Source organism: Lycium barbarum, chromosome 10 (genome assembly GCF_019175385.1).
Source record: "Lycium barbarum isolate Lr01 chromosome 10, ASM1917538v2, whole genome shotgun sequence".
Classification (NCBI taxonomy): Eukaryota; Viridiplantae; Streptophyta; class Magnoliopsida; order Solanales; family Solanaceae; genus Lycium; species Lycium barbarum.
Genome location: NC_083346.1, coordinates 101,770,973 through 101,780,004, shown reverse-complemented (window position 1 = coordinate 101,780,004; position 9,032 = coordinate 101,770,973). Strand labels below are relative to the sequence as shown.

Below are 9,032 nucleotides of genomic sequence, written 5' to 3'. Positions count from 1 at the left end.
CAAGTATATCTTTCTTGCTTTCATTTTTGGCTTTTGACCCAAAACATCTTAATTCTCATTCCCAAAATTTGCATTTTTGAGCCAAATCAGTCTGAAGGTCCATCAAACAGTTTCGAACTTTTATAACGAGCTGAAGGCCTAAAACTGATTAAAACATGGTCATTTTCATTTATCAAATTCTGTAAAGGGCATAAAGCCCAAGACCAATTACTACTTAACTATTTTAAAACCAATCAGCCTCATTTAAACGTCAAACCAGTTTTAGCAATTTATCCAAAAGAAAGTGTCAATTTTAGTACAAATGTTATATTGAATGAATTTTGAAAGATTTAGGTGACTTCCTAAATACTAAGTGTCATTTCCTAAGTTCTATACACGCATAAGGGGTTTCAATATTTTTCATGTTTTCTACAAATACATATACATGTAATATAGAAATAAAAGAAGAAGAGTTAGGCTAGTGAGCCTACCTAAGCCCACCAGCTGGCTATTTTCACCCATAGCTGGGCCTTCAACCATTTTCATCCATGGTTGGACCTTCAATATATTAGCTTCCCTTTCTTTTTCTTTACCGGACTCGATTAAGAATGGTGCTGAGCCTCTGGCCCAACAGGTTTTGATGCAAAGGAATAGCCCAAATGGCTCGGCATGCAATCACATAAGACACAAGATAAGGATCAGGAAATGTTCGAGATTTGCATGCACAACTAAGGTGAAAGAAAACTGATCATAATTGTATATATACGCACACGGTCACGTATGTTGACACCCAATTTTGTTCCGCCTTTCTTCCAAAATATTTATTTGAGCATCTAATATTTGGAAAACTTAAGAACAATTATTTATATTTTATTACAATTATTAGCTTTCTATTAATATCGTCGTTTTTCATTATCCAACTATAGTCATTGCCTATTATCATTATTATTACTGTTGTTGTTGTTGTTGTTGTTGTTGTTGTTGTTTTAATATTATTATTATTATTATTATTATTATTATTATTATTATTATATTATTATTATTATTATTATTATTATTATTATTCATGATCACTTTTAACATTTCTATTTATCGTCTTACGCAAAAACGCATCGCATTTATTTTATACAATTAAACGATAGCATTTACTTACTTTTAAACTTTATAAATATTATCGCGCAACTATTACGATATCATATAATTTTATTTTTTATTTGAGTACTAATAATATATTTTTTATATTAATTAATATTTTAGCATGCGTTAATGTATAGTTAACTAGAGAGCATCTCTCATTTAAGTTCAGAGGCCTAGAAATTAAAGGAAGAATGGAAAAGGCCAATAGGCAATACATATCCAATTTAAACCTTTAAAAAAATGGCCCATCTACCTCCATTAACAAGTCGGCTAGCCAACTCAAATGACCATCCCATCAACCAAATTAGCCCATTTAACTCTTTCTCTTGAATTAAATTGCTATACGTAAGCGTATTTGTCCACAAAAAAGATGTCGCTCAGCTTTTGTCTCTAACCGTCCTCCATTTTTGATAAAGACTTCAAAGTCAGAAATTGCTACTCCATTTCAGTGCAATATCTTCATCGTTCTCCCACCATTACGAGTAAGGGTCCTAAAGCTCCAGTTCACTCTCTGAATTCCATTCCATTCTTATTTAACCACTGCCAAGAGTTTTGGACTATTCCAACAACTTCGACTTTTTCAAACTTCTCATGCTATTTTGATAGATAAAATCAGAATTGCCAAAGTTTGCTCCACCTTTTTGGTGAATATTTCTGTAATCGTAGTTGTCCTTAGCAGGAGGGCTCAAAATTTTTGTTTGAATTTCCAAACCCTAACAATTCAAAATCCCGCCCAAAGTCCAGCTCTGGGAGCCCTAATTCTTCTCTATAAATACCAGCACTTGGGAATAAATGAGAACAAGGTTTTTGGCCGCCTTTCCGCTCTAAACTTCTAAAAATACCCTGTTCAATAACAATTATTTTGCAAAATACTAGCTCTTAAAATCACCCTTTTTTTCCTTCTCATATCTCTGTCCACTTTCAGCCGTGGAGGAGACTTATTTGGCTTTAATCATGCCATTTTATTTGTGAGGGAGGTCGGAGTCCGTCGGATCTGAGAGCCCCCACCCCAGTTCACTGCACCCGCAAAAGGTATATCTATCACCTTTTCTCTGTTTTTGCCTATGTGCTATAATGATCTCCGTGTTTTAAGAAAATTATATCTAAAGGGCATATTTTTCTTAGCTAAGATAATAATTAGAAACGATGTTAAAGATGATTTCTATAATTAAAAGGTTCAAGTTTTTAAAGTTTCAAATAAAATTTATCACTGTTGCGGTGTGGTGCATCTGTTCATGTTTGAGATATGATAGCATGTTGTTGAGTTTTCGTCCTTTCATTTTATATATACATAAGGAAGTAGTATATAGTTTACTGTTTTATTGAAAAGGGACTAACTATTTGATCTAAAAGTGAATACAACAACAATAACAACCCAGTGAAATCCCACATCGTGGGGTCTGGGGAGGGTAGAGTGTACGCAGACCTTACTCCTATCAAGGTAGGACGGCTGTTTCCGAAAGACCCTCGGCTCAAGAAAAGCAAAAAAAAAAAAAGCATAAAAAAAGGTTAGATAAGGCTAAGAGATTCAAAGCGATATGGAAATGAAATAATATAAAATAAAATAATGCAAGCGACACAGATACAACAGGATAATCAAAGCACAGGAAATAGCAGATAATAGCATACATCGGAGCACAAGAAATTATATTGCGATACTGCGACTACTAATAAGAACGGATAATGAGACTATCTACTAGCCTTCTACCCTAATTTGGGTCCTCCAAACCCTCCTATCTAAGGTCATGTCCTCGGTAAGCTGTAATTGCGCCATGTCGTGTCCAATTACCTCTCCCCGAGTATTATAAATTAGTTAAGAGTCTTTGTTGAAATCAAATAATATCTTGTTTTCCTTATTGTGTTTATTATCGGTATATTAAGAATTAGTTTCTTTCCTAATCTAGTTTCCCTGTCTTCGTTCTTTGTCCTGTTATGAAAATGCTAGGCCTATTTTAAGAAATTGCGTGCTGAGAGTAATTCTTTCCTAGTCTTTAACCAAAAAAAAAAAGGCAATGAGATAATGATATTAAGAGCTTAAGTTTAACAATGTATGTAGTTACATAATGACTGAGTTCTCCCTAAGAACTAGTCATTGTTACAATAACTAATGAACGTTTAAAGGATTATCAGACGTTATGCGGTTAGCATTATGACCTTTAACAGTAAATTTACTTCCTACCCAAGTGTCCGTTAGTTTGTTAACTGTTTTGTGGGAGTATTAGGCGTGAATCGAATCTCACGGGGGGTAACAAAGCTAGTTAAATGCTACTGTATTTCTTTTCATTTCATCGAATCCTAAGGCATGAGATCTTGTAGTTGACAATTATTTATGTATCAATAAGATGAATCTGCGAAGTACTTTATTTGTTTAATTCTCGTTGGATTAAAAGTTTTAATATCTTGTCTTCAGTCATGTACTTTATATAGTTATTGCCTAATTATCGAGGTTAGCTAATCCCTTTTTCATTTTTTTTGTTTTGATGTTTCACATGACCACCAGAGCCGACGAGTCTCACTTGAGACTCAACGACGCTGCACGGAGACGACATGACATCATTCCTCCTTGTTTCATTTGAATAATGAAGTTGGCAGTTTACCATCCCCGCAAAATTGGATGTTAAACATGCTTTTCATCTTATGTCCTTTTATTTTGTTCTTCCTTCCTGGTTGCTAACGTTACTTATGTGTTTGTGTGACATAAATTTAAATCGTTATGGGATTAATAGTTAGACTATTTAATTTATTTAGAATTTTCTACTTCCTGATGTAGGAATAATGTAGGAATCACCAATATGTTGTACTCCGCTTTGATCGGATTAAAATGGGGTATAACAACGTACTTAATCACAAAGGCTGGCCCAAAATCAAATAGGCCCAATGACTTACGGAAACAGATAAAATGGACAGCAGGCCCAATGTCAAACAGAGATAGTCAAGAAGGGAAGAAAATCAAGTAAAGGCCCAAACAGAGTTAACCATCAAGAAGGCCCAAACAGAGTTAACCATCAAGAAGGCCCAAGATGTCACAAGTAATAAAATAAGCCCAAATCAACATTTATGATACAAAAGCAGGTAATTATAAACCCACATGGATGATATACTATATATTTACTAACTATACAAGCTCATATACACCCAAAGTGTACAAAAAATCGTATATACCTAGTATATTTGGGTATATCATCTGCATATATGGCGAATATTCAAACAAGCAACTACATAATTCTCATAGACAAGTTTTATCATGTCATAGCATATTTAAAAAGCATAGGGACAACTTACAAAATACAATACAAGCAATATAGTGTTTAAAGCATACAAGAGTTGTATACCTCAGGTATACTGTCACGACCCAACATGAGGGTTATGACGGGCACCCGGAGCTAACCCACCGAACACCTCTCGTCATACTTTCACAATCATATCTAGGTGAGCCACATGGCTAATTCGTAATTTCTATGCCTCAATAATATAAATTCCATCAGACTAAGACACTTTTATATCAACATCAATAACTATGCTCATATAGATATACACAAGCCGACAAGGCTACCAAAATGATATACAAAATATGAGCCGACAAGGCTAAGAGACATTTAGCTATACATAACTGTCTACGAGCCTCTAAGAAGAGTACATGAAATCATAAAGACGGGACACCATGCCCATATATGTACACCAAAAGAATAACACCAACTATTTTGGCTCCGGATCAAATGGAGTACCTCTATGCAATCACTGAAGAAGCAGCCTACTGGTCTGGCCTGTCTCCCTGTCTACCTTCGGGCATGAACGCAGCATCCACAAACAAAGAGACGTCAGTACGAACAATGTACCGAGTATGTAAGGCATAAGTAGTAACATGATAAAAACATGAAGGATAACATAAGATAGAAGAGCCATTTATACCTCTTGAGACATTACATCATACTTACTTACCCTTTCTCGAAAGAAGACCTTCCATACATGTACATATACATATAGTAGTACCATACCCGACCATGTAGGTTCGGTGTCATCCGTACCCGGCCATAACAAGGCTCGATGTTATCCGTACCCAACTGATCAGTGGTGTGCGCGCAATAGATATCATACCCGGCCATATAGGCTCGGTGTCAGAACATAGCTTTATATATACATATAGGATTACATAAGTAAAAGCAACATCATCATCATTATCACTATATCTTTCCTTAGAGGATCAACTATCATTAGAATGGGATCAATGAAATTATAAGAGTATCAAGAACTATGATCTTTATCCCTTTTAGGAATGACGTCATCATGGAAGACATTAGGAATTTCACGTGTAGGTACACAATAGTGGAATCATGCCTTAAGAAAGAAGCGTTAGCCTTACATACCTTTATGTCTTCTTAACTACTTAACGTTCTCCTCCAAAGTCCGAAAAATCTACATTCAAGAGGGTTCATACAGAGGTTAGGTCTCGAGGACACTCTTAAGTTCAAACTAGTATAATTCGTGAGCTAGTAAAAATTTGGGCAGCATTTCCCCTATTTCATCTACTTCTGCCAAATTCCAAAACAACGCCCAATCAACAATGACATTATCAATAATACCACAATTAAGAGACTGCATTCAAGTTAGGTTCCAGTCTATCTCCCAAAACCACTTTTCATAATCACTCATAACAATAATTTTAACACAACCCCATATACACTTATGTACAACACTTCCCCAACATCATTATTACCACCCACAACAAGATTATACTCATAACATGTCAAGAATTATAATTCAAGTTAATTTATAGCTCATAATATCCTCAAATTCATACTTGAACTCTCTTTTCATTATTCTTCCTTCAACCAAATGGTACAACAATCAAAAAAACTTAACTATATACAAGAGATGTAAAAACTTACCTTAATCACACAAGAACAAGCCTTGGATCAATTTACTCCACCAGAGTCAAGTCTCCAACATCAACACCAAAGGAAAACTTGAGCTTCACAAACCCTAGTAAGCTTTTTAGAACTTGAATCTCTTGATTCTCTTGGATTTAGCATGGATTAGTCTATAGACTTGGGGAGAGGGTTTTGGAGAGCTCTAGGGTCTGAATTGGGGAAATAATGAACCCAAATAAGGTAAAATGAAATATATAAAGCGTCACTTAAAATCCCGTCGGCCATTTTAATGTCCACTTTGACGGACCGTCAAACGTCCTGCGGTCCGTCAAATGGACCGTCAAATAGCCCAGCCAAACAGGCCTCTCTGTGACTGTTTCACGGTGGCGGCTCCACCATTTGACGGGCTGTCAAAGCCCCTACGGTCCTTCAAACAGTCCGTCAAACTGCCCCTTTCCGATAAATTTCTCCCTTCGATTCATTTGGCTTCCAATTCTTATGAAACCTTCTTGGCACTAGTGTAACACTTCATGAACCATCTAAAGGGCCCTATAACTCCCCCTCAAGGCATTATTAAACAAGGTATAACTCGATCAATGCGGAATCTTCCCAAAACATGACTCAAATTTCCACTTACTTCGATGAACTTACTTCCACCGATTCATATGACTTCTAAATCTTAAGGTAAGCACTTAAAGTTATCAAATACCCTCCTTAACGTTATAAGGGCTTTTTATCCACTTTAGGCTTGCTTTAGTCTACTCATAATTTTAACGACTCGAAATTTCTATGATGTAACATATACTTGGGTATACCTCATGCATACTCAAACACAGCTCATATCTAGACTTAACAGTGCATGAATTTTAACTTATTTAACCTACTTAAGATATAATTCCCAGATGTACAAGAAAGTAATCCACAAGAGGGATATCATACTCAGCAAAACAGTCAACCAACCGTCGTAGAGGGTTCATATTAGGCATGCTATACGCTAGATAATCAGGAACAATAGAAAATTACACCAGAATCAAAGAAGAAGCGCAGTAAGAGATGCATACAACAGTCAAGGTCACAAGTTTAGACAACAACAGTTAGAGGTAAATGGTCATGCATTATGATATGTTTAAATTCTTAAAAATAGTGTAAGCAGGTGATGCAATGCATACAGTATGACCAAACAACATCATGAACCTTAAGCAAACATAATTATTCATTATAGACATGTAGACTAAATATAAGCACATATTGGAGGCACACTGGGTCCCCACAGATCTGATTTAATCCCAACTAACCGCAAATGAAACTAAGTCAGTGAGCAAACTTACTCCAAAACATGTGATCAATTACTTTAAATCAAAGACTTTTAACTGACAATATCATATGAAAAAACAGGACCGGGGGCTCCTTAAACATGTTTAAACTCATCAATAAGCATACTTGACCCAAACAGGACTAACCTTTAACATGAACACATTTGATTTGATTAATAGCTTCCCCATTATACTAATCAGTTACATGGCTAAGATCTAAAGAGACAACTAATTAGCAGGACTACAAATCATATATTTAAAGCAGGAATACCAACTAAGTGCATGCTAATCATACAAGGACCAGCAACAAAAGTTCTAAAACTAGCAGTATTAGCTAAAACACATGATGCCAAAACTAGTATACAACTAAATCACATATTTAGCTAAATTTTAAAACATGCTGATCACTCAAACTAAGCATATAATGAACACTTAAATAATACAAAAAGCTACAGAAATTAAAAGGGAAAGAAATTACCTCTTACGAGTGCAGCCTTGAGTCGAGAACGAACTTGGAAACTCCTTTTCCTCCTCAAAACCCAGAACTCAGCCACAAACAAGCAAGTAAAAACAATTAAACTTTGAAAATATAACTTAGCCGAATAGTTAAAGGTCTCAATAATTAGAAACCCTAGGTAAGTTGACCTTTGTTGAGTATAGTCGTGTGTCAATATCTCAAAAGTTGGTTTGATAGTGGTGAATGGGGTTCTCTATATAGAACCCCTAAGTTCTAAAAACCCTAGTCGTGTCCAATGTGGGAATAATGCAAAAATTTGCAAACCAACTCTCAATTCGAGTATCAATGGCCACGATTTAAGCAAATAAGTAACGAAGGGTCAGATTTGCTTTCCAACGGCTCAATCCAGTTGGTTCCTCATGAACCAATAAGGATTGAGGGTTGAAATGGGGTCGAGACAAATCTCATTAAGAGATTTTATACCATGTTGACCATGAAATTAAAAAAAAAACAGTGAGGGTGGAGTTTTACCGTGTTTGGGTAGTGTTTGGTGAGATTAGGACGAATTTGGGGCGGAGCATTAATTGCTTTTCCCCTCTCGGCCTCGCAAGGACTGTAAAAGCCTGTACCCTCTGAAACTTTGCCATTTTCAGGCGTGGTGACTAAGAGAGGGAAGCGGGAAGCCCTGGCGGCGCTAGGGTTTCTTTGAGAAAACTCTTTCCCTAACTTAGGGGTCGTTTGGCCTTTGATTTGTGCAAACTGAACAGTGAAAAGGGGTGTTACCCCTTTTAGACGCGGTGATGGGCTGGATCTTGGTCCTTTGGGCCTGTACTCGGCCGAATTTCAAGAGACAAAGGAATGGGCCACTGTAGACATATATATACACGTGATATACATGTATACACATGTATATCCGTGTATATATGTGTATATACACGAGAACTTGACACTTATCTTAATAAATGACCATAATTAAGAAAAAATCAATTAATTTAAACCCTTAATCATGGTCAAGCATGACTAATTAACCAATTAATAATTATGATTAATTAAGAAAAGGGACTTAAGTTGCAAACGTAGCTTCAATTGACTTTAACCTATGAAATAGGTTATTTCAATTATGGCCACATTCGGCCCAATTAAACAATTAAAGGAAAATTTTGCAATAATGACCTCTATTGACTTGAACCATGGAATTGATTATGCCAATTATGGCCACACATAATTCAATCAACCAATTGAAGGCTAATTTTGTAAAAGTGACTTTAATTGACTTGA

The 9,032-nt window shown here is 35.8% G+C and overlaps 1 long non-coding RNA gene across 1 annotated transcript; it reads left to right on the top strand.

Annotated features, from left to right (window-relative positions):
* The first annotated feature begins 1,454 nt into the window (after positions 1–1,454).
* On the top strand, positions 1,455–3,866 carry LOC132615952 (uncharacterized). Its single transcript, XR_009572909.1, has 2 exons — positions 1,455–2,148; positions 3,617–3,866. It is a non-coding gene; the product is annotated as an uncharacterized LOC132615952 (long non-coding RNA).
* The last annotated feature ends 5,166 nt before the right edge of the window (positions 3,867–9,032 follow it).